We start from the raw sequence: 14,893 nt of genomic DNA, 5'->3' as shown, positions 1-14,893 counted from the left end.
ATGGACCTCGAGTTCTTAAAGCTTCTCTCAGCTCTTCTCAGACAGTAAGATATCACGAAATTTTCTAAGGCTTAAAAAAAAGCACTGGTGACTCCGAGATTCTTTAAATTTTCTAAAAAAAAAAACACTGTTTTATCCATAAAAACCACGAGGGGGCTTCGAGATTCTTAAAGCTTATCCATAAAAGATACAAGGAATCCCCGAGATTTTTAAAGCTTATGCATAAAAACAGGGAGCCCGAAATTCTTTCGCGTTTAAAAAAAATAATACTAGGAATCCCGAGATTCTTAAAAAGCTTATCCATAAAAAAGGACTAGGGGTACCCGGAGATTCTTAAAGCTCTTCCATAAAGACACTATGGGATACCGAGAATCCTTTGCGTTTTAGAAAAAGATAACACTAGTGGTTCCCAAGATTTTTAAAGAATCTCTTAGAAAAAAACACTAGGCGACTCTGAGATTAGAGAAATGCTTATCTATAAATAGGTACTGGAGGATCTGGAGATTTTTAAAACTTATCTGTAAAAAACATTTGGGAATCCTGAGATTTTTAAATAGCTTCTCTCTATAAAAAGACACTAGGGGATAACGAGATTCTTAAAGATAATCCATAAAAAAACACCATGGGACCCCAAGATTCTCAAAACTTATCCATAAAAAACATTAGAAAATTCGGAGATTCTTAAAGCTTCTCTTAGAAAAAAACGCTAGGGAAGCCCGAGATTATTAAAAATCTTATCCATAAAAAATACTAAAGGAACCTCAAGATTCTTAAAGCTTATCCGTAAAAATAGGGGATCCCGAGATTTTTAAAGCTTCTCTCCAGAAAAAGATACTAGGGGATTACGAGATTTTTTAAAGCTTTAAAAAAGCATTGGGGGAATTCGAGAGCCTTTCAACTTCTCCAGAAAAAAAGACTCCTTTTCTTGTTTTAGAAAAAAATTAAACTAGAAACTCCGAGATTATTTGAAGTTCTCTAAAAAAAGCCACTAAGGACCTCGAAATTCTTTCGAGTTAACAAAAAATAACATTAAGGGACCCCGAGCTTTTTAAAGCTTATCTGTAAAAAAATACCAGGGGACCGCGACATTCTTAAAGATTCTCTTTAAAAAAGAAAAACGTTAGGGGACATCGCGATTCTTTCGCGTTAAAAAAAATAACACGAGGGGACCTAGAAATTGTTAAAGTTTATCTAAAAGAAAAACACTAGAGGATTCCGAGATTCTTTTGTATTTTAGAAAAAAAAAAACACCAAGGACCCCAAAATTCTATTTGCTTCTATAAAAAGATGCTAGGGGACCAAGAGTTCCTTTCAAGTTCTCTACAAAAAAGATACTAGAACAACCGGAAATTCTTAATTTCCTATACTAGGGGACCCCGAGATTTTTTGAACTTCTCTAAAAAAAGCCACTAAGGAGCTTGAAATTCTTTCGAGCTAACAAAAACTAACATTAAGGGACCCCGAGGTCTTTAATGCTTATCTATAAAAAAATAACAGGGGACCGCGACATTCTTAAAGATTCTCTTTAAAAAAGAAAAACGTTAGGGGACATCGTGATTCTTTTGCGTTAAAAAAATAATACGGGGGGACCTAGAAATTCTTAAAGTTTATCTAAAAAAAAAAAACATTAGAGGATTCCGAGATTCTTTTGTAATTTAGAAAAAAAAAACACAAAGGACAGCAAAATTCTTGCTGCTTCTATAAAAAGATGCTAGGGGATCCAGAGATCCTTTAAAGTTCTCTACAAAAAAGATACTAGAACAACCGGAAATTCTTAAGTTCCTATACTAGGGGACCCCGAGATTTTTTGAACTTCTCTAAAAAAAGCCACTAAGGAGCTTGAAATTCTTTCGAGCTAACAAAAACTAACATTAAGTGACCCCGAGGTCTTTAATGCTTATCTATAAAAAAATACCAGGGGACCGCGACATTCTTAAAGATTCCCTTTAAAAAAGAAAAACGTTATGGGACATCGCGATTCTTTTGCGTTAAAAAAATAATACGGGGGGACCTAGAAATTCTTAAAGTTTATCTAAAAAAAAAAAAAACACTAGAGGATTCCGAGATTCTTTTATATGTAAAGAAAAAAAAAAACACCAAGGACCCCAAAATTCTTGCTGCTTCTATAAAAATATGCTAGGGGACCAAGAATTCCTTTCAAGTTTTCTACGAAACAGATACTAGAACAACCGGAAATTCTTAATTTCTTACACTAAGGGACCCCGAGATGTTTTCAACTTCTCTAAAAAAAGGCCACTAATCTCCTCGAAATTCTTTCGAGTTAACAAAAAATAACATCTAGGGACCCCGAGGTTTTTAATGCTTGTCTATAAAAAAATACCAGGGGACCGCGACATTCTTAAGGATTCTCTTTAAAAAAGAAAAACGTTAGGGGACATCGCGATTCTTTCGCTCTAAAAAAAATAACACGAAGGGACCTAGAAATTCTTAAAGTTTAACAAAAAAAAAACACTAGAGTATTCCGAGATTCTTTTGTATTTTAGAAAAAAAAACACCAAGGAATCCAAAATTCTTGATGCTTCTATAAAAATATGCTAGGGGACCAAGAGTTCCTTTCAAGTTTTCTACGAAAAAGATACTAGAACAACTGGAAATTCTTAATTTCTTACACTAAGGGACCCCGAGATTTTTTCAACTTCTCTAAAAAAAGGCCACTAATCCCATCGAAATTCTTTCGAGTTAACAACAAATAACTTAAGGGACCCCGAGGTTTTTAAAGGTTATCTATAAAAAAATATCAGGGGACCGGAACATTCTTAAAGATTCTCTTTAATAAAGAAAAACGTTAGGGGACATCGCGATTCTTTCGGATTAAAAAAACAACACGAGGGGACCTAGAAATTCTTAAAGTTTATCTAAAAAAAAACACTAGAGGATTCCGAGATTCTTTTGTAATTTAGAAAAAAAAAAACACAAAGGACAGCAAAATTCTTGCTGCTTCTATAAAAAGATGCTAGGGATCCAGAGATCCTTTAAAGTTCTCTACAAAAAAGATACTAGAACAACCGGAAATTCTTAATTTCCTATACTAGGGGACCCCGAGATTCTTTCAACTTCTCTAAAAAAAGCCACTAAGGAGCTTGAAATTCTTTCGAGCTAACAAAAACTAACATTAAGGGACCCCGAGGTCTTTAATGCTTATCTATAAAAAAATACCAGGGGACCGCGACATTCTTAAAGATTCTCTTTAAAAAAGAAAAACGTTAGGGGACATCGCGATTCTTTTGCGTTGAAAAAAATAATACGGGGGGACCTAGAAATTCTTAAAGTTTATCTTAAAAAAAAAAACACTAGAGGATTCCGAGATTCTTTTATATGTAAAGAAAAAAAAACACCAAGGACCCCAAAATTCTTGCTGCTTCTATAAAAATATGCTAGGGGACCAAGAGTTCCTTTCAAGTTTTCTACGAAAAAGATACTAGAACAACTGGAAATTCTTAATTTCTTACACTAAGGGACCCCGAGATTTTTTCAACTTCTCTAAAAAAAAAGCCACTAAGGACCTCGAAATTCTTTCGAGTTAACAAAAATAACATTAAGAGACCCCAAGGTTATTTATCAATGCTTATCTATAAAAAAATACCAGGGGACCGCGACATTCTTCAAGGTTCTCTTTAAAAAGACACTAGGGAACCCAATAATTTTTTTCGCGTTTTAGAAAAAATTAAGCCTGAGATTTTTAAAGCTTCTCTTAGAAAAAAACACAAAAGGACAACGACATTCTTAAAGCTTATCTATAAAAAATACTAGAGGATCCTCAGATTGTTTCGCATTAAAAAAAGTAAGTAAATGTAAGGATTCTCTTAAGAAAAAAAATACTAGGGGGCCTCTATATACTTTCAAGTTTTTTTAGAAAAAGACACTAGGGGCCCCGAGACTATTTCAACTTCTCTAAAAAAAAGACAGTAGGGGATATCAAGGTTTTTAAAACTTATCTTAAAAAAAAATAATGGACTCGGATATTCTTAAAGGTCCTCTTTAAGAAACACTAGGGGACTCCATGACTCTTTCGCGTTTTAGAAAAAATTAACACTAAGGGACCCTGATATTCTTAAAGTTTATCTATAAAAGTTACTAGAAACTTTACGTACTTTGAAATATTGGAAAAAACAAAACTGAAAAATCAAAAATTTCAAAATTTAAAAATCAAAAACTGAAAACGAAAAACTTTGAGAAATCGTAAAATTGAAAAATCGAAAAAGTGAGAAAAGGAAAAATTGCGAAAAGGAAAGATTGAGAAACTAGAAAAACCAGAAATTGAAAAAATAAAAAAGCTAAAAACTTGAGAAATTTGTAAAGTTGTAAAATCCAAGAATTGAAGAAATGGAAAAAGTTAAAATCAAAAACGGAAAATTTGGAAGATCGAATAATTGAGAAAGCAAAAATTGCAAGATTGTAAAATTGAAAAATCAGGAAACCCAGAAACTGACAACTCAAAAATTGCAAAATAAGTAACTATAAAATCGGAGTTTTGTAAAATCAATCACCTGACTTGACTTGAACCTTCTCTTTAAAAGAAAATTAAAGGACTCCCAGCTCCTTTCAACTTCTCCAAAAAAAAAAAAATAACACGAAGGAACCTCGAAATTCTTTCAGATTCTCAAAAAAAAGACACCAAGGATCACTACGATTTTTTTACGTTTTAAGAAGAACGCTCAAATCTCTCGATATTCTTTCAGCTTAAAAAGATTTAAAATCACGTGGACCCTTCAACATTTTTGAAATTTCACGCCACAAAAAGCACGAACCCTTCTTGCAGAAACGTGGGAGGCAAAAATTTTTCGCACTCAGCTTTTCAACAATTAAACAAATCCCGCGGCATTAACTGCCAAATTCGCTCTTCATCCAAATCCGATTTTATCTTTTGAAAGTAAGCACACAATGAAATCTGTGGACGTTTTGATGGATGAATACGGCGATTTGCATTAAAAAAAAGTAATCCGGCCCGCTATTTAGCGAATTTTGCAACACCCCCCGGCTAGATCCGCACAAAACCATCGCGACATTTAGGTACAGATCTCGGCAAATATTTACACAAACCGCGCCTTCCTTAAATCGCAAATAATTTCCAAACGCATAATAGAAAATTTTATTCATAAACCGCCGCTTACGAAACACAGCATGCAATTTATTTTTCCGTAGGAACGAGCAGTGATTGGAAAAAAGTTTGGCAAATATCGATCCCGACTCCATATATAAAATTTCACTTTATGTTGTTGTTTTCGGAGGGACTTGTTGTTTGGGGATGATAAAAACGCTAAACTAAACATTGTTACAAAAATTCTGACTTAAATTTTCTGCGTTATTAAAATTTCTGTTGTAATTAAAACCGTCGCTTGACGGCACATTTTCCACTTAAACAGTTTCACAATAAAAACTAAACTCGAAATGTACAAAGGAACACACGAGGCTTGGAATTTTTAATAATATATATGATTTCACGTTTCATCCAAGACCTCTTCAAACTAAATTAAATGCGACCACATTCATACACTTTTGAGACCTTGCGGCTACTTAATTAAATTAATTTAAACGGGAATCGCGTCGTGGTTACAAAAATTCTATAAATCAATAGTGGGTTATGGAATTGTTAATAATTCATAAAAATGTTATTAAAATAACTGGTTTTGTGCAGTTCCACCACTAATATTATTTATTACGTTATTTTTCTAGACCGTGGGTTTAAATAACCATCTACTTTACATTTTAATCGATGCACCATAATGACATTTTATGCATCGTAATTAAGCGAAAATTGGATCTTCTCTATTTTAATTTAACACAATGTCCGACAAAACAAACAATATAACCTTATTTTTTAACCACTAGTTATAACATACTTGCTGACATTAACACCTAAGTGATTAAAAATACTCGTGTAATAAATTAGCAATTACTGGCGTCCTCACTTAAATGAAAACAAACTCTAATTATGGTCACCTAGAAGTAAAAATTACCCGTTTCATTTCTCCGGATGTGTGCCAATAAAAATTTCAACATCCAAAGACGTGTTTTTCGTGAAAATCACCGTTAAAAGTTTTCCGTCCAACACAAATATATCGACGAAAACAATCAAACTCTCCAAAGTTACGAAAAAGTTTTGTTTCGCGAGAAAAATCACCGCAATAACGCAATAATCGTTACTGAGCAACACGATCAGACTGTTCACCAATCCGCGTAACGAAAAATCCAATTTCGGGAGTCTGTTTAAAATCATAACTGCATTTGAATAATTAGCGCTAAATTCGCCTTCAAACCCGGATTTGCCTAATCCCCCAGACACAAATACCCTTTTTAGCGAAATCAGATATCCAATTAAATCCATAAGCACGTTCCCGCTTTAAACACCCACATCCAATCTGTCGCATACATATTTCAAACGAACGTAAACATCCACTAAAACCACTTCCCTGTCCCGGAAAACGCCGCTTTTTTCGTTGTGGAAATAGAAAATCGACTCACCGAGCGAAGTTTTCCAGTGGGAAATGCGTGCTTTTCGCCGGGAAAACTGGCCGATACTAAGTGAGCGCGTTTTGAGGAATTTTCAAAGCGCAGGTCAGACGTTGGGTGATAAGGTGCATGGAGGGGCTACAAAGACGCAAGGGTGCTCAATGGGGGTAATTACGATTGGTGGGTTGGGTGGTTTCGACACGACGGGGCTACAGCGCATTTTTTGATTTTTGGCCTTGACCCTGGTTGGTGTCTTACTTTATTTGAGCAAGGTCTGCGGGCATTTACATCTCATTCTAATGTGTTTCATTCATCGAACATAATAATTTCGCCGTAGACGTCAACAATAAAAATTGAATTGGAATGTTATGTCTTCATTCTAATGCAAAGTCCGGCAGTTTGGTTCTTCGTTTACAGGTGGAGTGTCGTGGATAATTTTGATCGGGCTTTAGACGGTGAGTGATTAGTTTAACCCTTCGAATTAAAAACACAAACAAAATATTGTTGTTTAGTAATAATTTGATGGTGATTTTTTTGTGTTTACCGTCGGAGTAGAGATTAGGACAAATTAAGCATAGCAAAAAATGGTTCAAAGAGATTTTTTCACCCTTGTGACATAATAATTTTTTAAGCCTGTCTTCCTTTTGCCTCGAATATCTAAACCCGCATTATTCCGCCTGCTTTAACAGTTATGGATAAAGGTAATAAACCCAGCCAAAAACGACCAACTAATTATTATTTAAATATATGTACATTTCCGCAAGGTATAACGACCACTAAAAGTACTTTCTGGCAAAAGTCGCTTTTTTTAACTACGAAAAACCGCTGTGCTCGATTATACGTATTAGCATCATCTTCCAAATTTTCCTTGTTAGTACCTCAAGGCGTTTCGAACCTTGAATAAAAAATTAGTCTGTCATCGGCTGTCTTAAATTATGCATCCTTTATGGTAATGATAGGTTCACTATACACAATTGACAACAGCTATTGCTTTATGCGTTTTATTGACACAATGGTAAGTTCGCCCATTATCTATTCAGTGTGGTTTTAATTGCCCCACAAATCATAAGGAACGTTGTATTTTGTCTTTTTTTGGCCACACAACGTTGCATAATGTGTGTGTTTGTTTTGTAATTAGAGGTGTAATTATAATTAAATGAAGCACCGCCAAAATTTAGCACACGTTTCTGATTACCGTATTGGGTAGAGGCAGATTTGATTATTTTGGAATTAATTTTCTTTGTTATATAAAATTTTGGTAAATACGTTAATTATTTTTGTATAAAACGCTTCTGATTGGCATCGACTCGTTCGGTATTTGTATTTGTAGTGTTTCTAAGACGAGGACTATTCGAAATAATTTTCATTGTTTTTGTATATAACGCTTTTGATTGGCTTCGACTCGTTCGGTATTTGTGTTTGTGGTGTTTCTAAGACGAGGACTATTCGAAATAATTTAAACACTTTTGTAAATTCTTAATTTTTGAACAATTTTGACATTTTGACATTAAGAATTTTTTTCAAAATAGAACATTATTTTCTACAAATTCTGTCATCATGTTTTTTGAGATTATTATGAGTTCTTAAGGTCTACAAATTTTAAAATCTTTTAATGGATTCTGACTGCTTAGTCGGAATCTGTGAAAATCTCGCTTGATAATTTTGAAAAATGCTCGAAAAATTGTCGAAAATTCCAAGAGGAAAGAGCTTAAAAAATTGCATTTTGGAAATGTTGCTTGAAAATTCAGAACAATTTTTGAAATCAATAGATCGCGACGAGCTGAATCTAAAAAGATAACGTCTTGATGGTTTGGAACCAACATTTTCGAAAAATTCGCTTTCAAATTCAAGGGTCTTAAACAATTTTTAAAATTGCTATATTTCATTGGGCGGTTCTGGAAAGTGTTACGAATTTTCGAAGAAATGAGGCTGTAAATAGCTTCTGAAGGCTAATAATCTAAAAAAATACCTGTGATTTCCGAAAATTGTTAAAAAAGGGTTGAACATTTTTTATTGAAAATATGAATTTTGATAAAGTTGCCGAAAAATCCACAAAAATTTCCTAACGAAGATGATGATGATCTGGGATTAAGATTTTCAAAAAATTCACTTTCAATGTCAAAATTTTCTAAAAAATTCTAAAAATTGGTAAATTCATTTGGCAGTTCTGAAAAATGATAAGAATTTTCCTAGAAATGAAGCTAAAAATTAGGCTAAAATCTAAACAAAAATCTGTACTTTTCGAAAATGATCAAAAAAGGTTGAAAATTTTCGTATTGAAAAGTTGGATTTTGAAAAAGATAACTAAAATGAACAAAAAATTCTGAACGATATGGATCTCGACGAACTGAATAAAAAACATAATGAGCTGATGACCTGGGATTAAGATTTTCAAAAAATTCACTTTTTAAGTCAAAATTATAAAAAAATCTAATATGTGATTGATAAATTCCTTAGAGTAGTTTTGAAAATGTTAGGAATTGTTAGGAATTTTCAGTGAAATGAAGCTAAAAACAGCTTCTGGAGGTTAGAATCTAAAAATAATTCATTTAATTTTCGTAAATGGTCCAAAAACCGTTGAAAATTTCCCATTGCAAATCTGGATTTTGAAAAAATTGCTAAAAAATTCGCAAAAATTTCTGAACGATAGATTTTGACGAAGTGAATCAAAAAACGTAGTGGATTGATGACCTGAGATTAAGACTTGCAAAAAATTTGCTTTCAAAGTCAAAATTTAAAAAAATCAAAAAATCGGTAAATTCGTGTGGCGATTCTGGAAAAATGTCAATAATTTTCGAAGAAATGAAGCAGAAAATAGCTTCTTCTAAGGAAATCTTATAAAAATTCCTGTAATTTTCGAAAATCGTCAAAAAGGCTTGAAAATTTCCCATTGAAAATTTGGATTTTGAAAAAGTAGCCAAAAAATCCGCAAAAATTTCTGAACGATGGATTTCGACGAACTGAATCGAAAAACGTAGTGGGTTGATGTCCTGAGATTAAGATTTTCAAAAAATTTACTTCTTTCAAAATCAAAATTTTAAAAAAGTCAAAAAATCGGATAATTCGTGTGGCGATTCTGGAAAATGTCAATAATTTTCGAAGAAATGAGACAGAAAATAGCTTCTGGAAGTTAAAATCTTAAAAAAATTCCTGTAATTTTCGAAAATCGTCAAAAAGGTTTGAAAATTTCCCATTGAAAATTTGCATTTTGAAAAAGTTTCCAAAAAAATCCGCAAAAATTTCTAAACGATAGATTTGACGAAGTGAATCAAAAAACGTAGTGGGTTGATGACCCGCGATTAAGATTTTCAAAAAAATTACTTTCAAATTCAAAATTAAAAAAAAATTAAAAAATCGGTAAATTCGTGTGGCGATTCTGGAAAATGTCAATAATTTTCGAAGAAATGAAGCAGAAAATCGTTTCTGGAGGTTAAAATCTAAAAAAAATTCCTGTAATTTTTGAAAATCGTCAAAAAGGCTTGAAAATTTCCTATTGAAAATTTGAATTTTGAAAAATTTGCTTAAAAATGCACAAAAATTTCTGAACGTAGAACTCAACGAACTGAATCGAAAAACATAGTGATATTAAGATTTTCAAATGTCATCAACCCAGCATGTTTTTCGATTCAGTTCGTCGAAAACTATAGTTCAGAATTTTTTGTGAATTTTCTAAAGCAACTTTATTAAAATCCAAATTTTCAATAAGAAATTTTCAATCTTTCTTGACAATTTTCGAAAATTATAGGACTTTTTTTTTATTTTAACCTGCAGCTATGTTCAGCTTCATTTCTTAGAAAATTCATTTTCTAAGAATTATTTTTCCAGAATCACCAAGTGAATTTAACTATTTTTAGAATTATTTTAAAAATTTTGACTTTGAAAGTGAATTTTTTGAAAATCTTAATCCCACTATATTTTTGGATTCAGGTCGTTGAGATCTATTGTTCAGAAATTTTTGTGGATTTTTGGGCAACTTTTTCAAAACGAAATTTTCAACATTTTTGACCATTTTCGAAAATTAAAGAGATTTTGTTTTACATTTCAACTTCCAAAAGCTATTTTCAGCTTCATTTTTTCGAAAATTCGAAACATTTTCCAGAATCGCCAAATGAATTTACCAATTTTTAGAATTATTTAAAAATTTTTACTTTGAAGATGAAGTTTTTGAAAATCTTAATCCCAGGTCTGATGACCTATATATTTTTCAATTCAATTCGTCGAGATCTCTATTGTTCAGAAATTTTTTTCGAGTTTTACCCAACTTTTTCAAAATCCAAACATTTTTTTTAACAATTTCGAAAATTACAGACATTTTGTATTACATTTTAACGTCCAGAAGTTATTGTTATCTTCGTTTCTTCGAAAATTCTTATCATTTTCCAGAATCGTCAAATGAATTTACGGATTTTTAGATTTTCTTAAAATTTTGAATTTGAAAGTGAATTTTTTGTAAATCTTAATCCCAGGTCATCAGCCAACTTTCTAAAAAATTCTAAAAATCGGCATATTCATTTAGCGATTCTAGAAAATGATAAGAATTTTCGAAGAAATGAAACTGAAAATATCTTTTGAAGATTAAAATTAAAAAAAACCTGCAATTTTCGAAAATGGTCAAAAAATATTGAAAATTTTCGAATTCAAATTTTGGAATTTGAAAAAGGTGAGTAAATTCCACAAAAAATTTTCAATTGAGATTTTCAAAAAATTTACTGTCAAAGTCAAAATTTTTTAAAAAATTTAAAAAATCGAAAAATTTATTTGGCGATTTTGGAAAACGTTACGAGTTTTTGTCAAAATGAAGCTGAAAATAACTTCTGGAAGTTAAAAGTTCAAACTTTCGTATTGAAAATTTGGTTTTTGGAAAAGTTTCCTAAAAATCCACAAAAAATTCTTAACGATAGATCTCGACGAACTGAATCGAAAAACATAATGGGTTTTGACTTGGGATCAAGATTTTCAAAAAAGTCGCTTTCAAAGTCAAAATGTTTAAGAAAATTCTAAAAATCGTTGAATTCATTTGGAGATTTCTGAAAATGTTACAAATTTTCCAAGAAATGAAGCTGAAAATGTCTTGTGTAGGTTAAAATTTAAAAAAATGCATGTTATTTTCGAAAATGGTCAAAAAATATTGAAAATTTCGTACTGAAAATTTGGATTTTGAAAAAATTGGTTAAAACTCCACAAACATTTCTGAAAGATAGAACTGGACGAACCGAATCGAAAAACAGTGGGTTGATGACATGGGAATATTATTTTCAAAAAATTCACTTTCAAAGTCAAAATTTTTAAATAAATTCTGAAAATCGAAAATTCATTTGGCGATTCTGAAAAATGTAAGGAATTTTTGAAGAAATGAAGCTGAAAATAACTTCTGGGAGTTAAAATGTAATACAAAATCTCGAAAATGGTCAAAAAAATTCTACCATTCTGTACTGAAAATTTTGATTTTGAAAAATTTGTCTAAAAACACAAAATTTTTTAACGATAGAACTCGACGAAATGAATCGAAAAGCATAGTGGATTGATGACTTGGGATTAAGATTTTAAAAAAATTCAGTTTCAAAGTCAAAATTTTTGAAAACATTCTAAGAATAGGTAAATTCATTTGGCGAATATTAAGAGTTTTCGAAGAAATGAAGCAGAAAATAGCTTCTGGAGGTTAAACTAAAAAGAAATTCTCTGTAATTTTCTAAAATGGTCAAAAAATGGTTGAAAATTCCAATTGAAAATTTGGATTTTGGAAAAGTTGCCAAAAATCCACAAAAATTTCCTGCTTGTTCATTTTCGCTTAAAATTGGAACCTAGTGAGATTTAATTTTGTAAAAGGAAGACATATTTTGTGTAAAAAACTTTACTTGGTCCGATTTTGACATTTTTAGAATCTTTGTTTTTGTCGACAAAAATACAACGGATATTTTTTTAAATCTCGGGATTTCAAGATGATTTTCCCTAAAATTTTTCAGTAATGTAAAATTTACTCAAAATTTTGCAGTCTTAGATCTCAGTATTGGTTTTTGCAAAGAATTAATTCTTTTCAAGATCTTGATGTTTTGCCAAATTTTTACATTCAGGAGATTTCATCACAAGTTTGTATTATTTCTTAATATTTTGACACTTTAATCAAGTTTTTGACTATTCTAAAACATCGACTTTTTTAAAATTTCGGCTCTATCACTTCTGCAATCTCAGCTTTTTAGCCACGACTTTTTTTAAACATATTTTTTCCATAAAATCTTAACTCTGAATTCTATTTTCCACAAATCTTGTATCATCATCATAATTGATCATCAAAAATCAAAATTAATCTAAATTTTTGTTTGATGACTGTGTATGCAGAAATATCGCGACCTGACTTGACCTGACCTAACCTGACCAGACAAGTCCCGACCCGACGTCACCCGTTCGACAACTACAAACTCCCAAACAGAGCACAAACACCATTTGAAATCCTCGCAATAAACATTCTCGAATCGCTGCACAATTATCAACCCCATAGTACAAACTAGCAGAAATTAATTCATGCCACGTTTCCCCGCATTAGGACGAGCTCTGCAAATAATTATCTCAATCATGAAATTCCTGAAAGTCATCCTGAAACCTTTCAGCTGTATCTCATTCCTCAATTTATTCTACCATATTATAATATAATTCGTAAAATTAGCTCTAATAGCCATTAACGTACGAATTAGTTAATCTCGCCCCCCGTCCCGCCCCACCCTCTTTCCAATCATCATTACGCCCCGAAATTCGCACGCCCCGACAAAACGTCCACCTTCAACTCTATTTGTAAATCGAGGATCGAATGAATCGTCTCTTACACAAACAGCATTTCTTAGAAAATTGCCCATTTGTTGGTTTTGTTGATAAAGGGTGGGTTAAATTCGGTGGAAAGTGACGAACTTTGTCGCGTATCGAACCGGAAAAGTGCGAACTTACAGACGGGGTAAAAATAGTCTTTGGAAATTAATCCACGAAATAAGGGTGATAAGGATTTCGATTACATGAATGGAAAAAGTGGGCACGTTTCTACGATTCGGAATTCAGTTTTCGATAGCGTAATGGGGATGATCTACTTAGGGCGGTTTATTTTTGAAGAGGAAGGAGTTTATCGGTGACCTAGTTCCAAAACTGGAAGTGGGCGGCGGAATGCGAGGAAATTAGAGGAAGTGAAGGTTCGAAGGGCAAGGTGTTGCGTTCCAAACAGATATTAAGTTTCGGGATTCTACCTGCTACGGGCACAACGTCATTCGGGATCAATTTATACAGTTATTGTCGCCTTTTTTACCCTTCACAGGGTAATAAAATTTTACTGGATTTAAAAATAGAAAAGCGAGATTAGCGAAATTTGTGGCTCCTAAATCACGACATCTTAAATATTCATGGGGACGTAAATGACAAACTGATTGTAAAATGCCCATAAAGATAAAAAACTGAATAAAAAATGCATTTTTCCTAAAACTTAAAAAAAATTCAATAACACTCGTGTTATAATAAAGATAATATTTGTAGTGATAATAATAATAACCTAAATTAACCCCTTTCGTATACCGTTATTATTATGCAACCACCTACGTTCATCCCCTTTTATGCCACCCCTTATCTCCACAAACGACAACACATTAAAGCCACATTCAGTTATAGCGCCACCTGACAAAAGCAAACAAGGGGTGAATTCTTACCGGAGTAATTTGTCCGCGAAAAACCCCCACACACGACTTGTCAAAGCTTTCGAGATAATCTCCCAACTCGGATTAATATATTTAAGGGTAGTTCGTACCGAAAACACTGTCCCAAGCACCCTTGGACGAAAATACGTTCAAGTTCAATGCCACCCTCCGGAAAAAATAAATACGCATTTTAACTTTCCTTTTTATTATTTTTATCGATTTTATTCACTCCCTGGGATCAAAGAAAAGAACATTCCGACTTTATTTTGGAAGTAATTGAGTTGAAGTGGAAAAATTGTCGCCAGAAGTTAATTACATTTCTAATCGTCATGTCAAAATCGTAAAACATCGATCGAACGACGAAGAAAAAGTAAGAAAATTGGGTCGAGGCATAATGTCGGCTTATTTAAAATTCGCAGAACACACCTAGAATGCGTGAAATTTAAAAAAAACACTGAAAACGCGAATTTGCCCCCAGGAATTAATTTTCCACTTCGAACTTCCAATTAATTTCGGAACTAACTGGATTAGCAAAAATCGATTTTGAAAAGTTTATTTTCTTTGAGCGTTGGCCAACCCTGGCTTGCACAAATAAAACGTGTTGTTGTTGAATCGTAATAAGGTTTCAGGCTATGAAATTGTTCTTTTCAGGCACGATCTAAAACTGCTGAATTCAATTTTTCTGTTCATTGTTGGGCAAACGGAGATTTCGAATACGGGAGTTGGAAGTTTTAATGGGGTGTTAATACGAGGGT

General features: G+C 32.5%; 1 protein-coding gene across 2 annotated transcripts in view; it reads right to left on the bottom strand.

Moving 5' to 3' along the window:
• LOC135121423 (pyrokinin-1 receptor-like) overlaps positions 1-14,893 on the bottom strand; it is a 100,696-nt gene that overhangs the window by 67,553 nt on the left and 18,250 nt on the right. Inside the window, exon 1 of one of the 2 annotated variants that reach the window (XM_064045745.1) lies at positions 6,484-6,528. The exons of the other annotated variant lie outside the window; for it this stretch is intronic. The gene's annotated coding sequence lies outside the window, so the exon portion shown is untranslated. Of the gene's footprint in view, positions 1-6,483; positions 6,529-14,893 lie in introns of those variants that run through there. 2 annotated transcript variants of the gene reach the window in all.

Source organism: Zophobas morio, unplaced genomic scaffold (assembly GCF_036711695.1).
Source record: "Zophobas morio isolate AGI-343-1 ecotype UQ-CSIRO unplaced genomic scaffold, CSIRO_AGI_Zmor_V1 ptg000580l, whole genome shotgun sequence".
In the NCBI taxonomy this organism is placed as follows: Eukaryota; Metazoa; Arthropoda; class Insecta; order Coleoptera; family Tenebrionidae; genus Zophobas; species Zophobas morio.
This window is presented reverse-complemented; position numbering and strand designations above follow the sequence as displayed.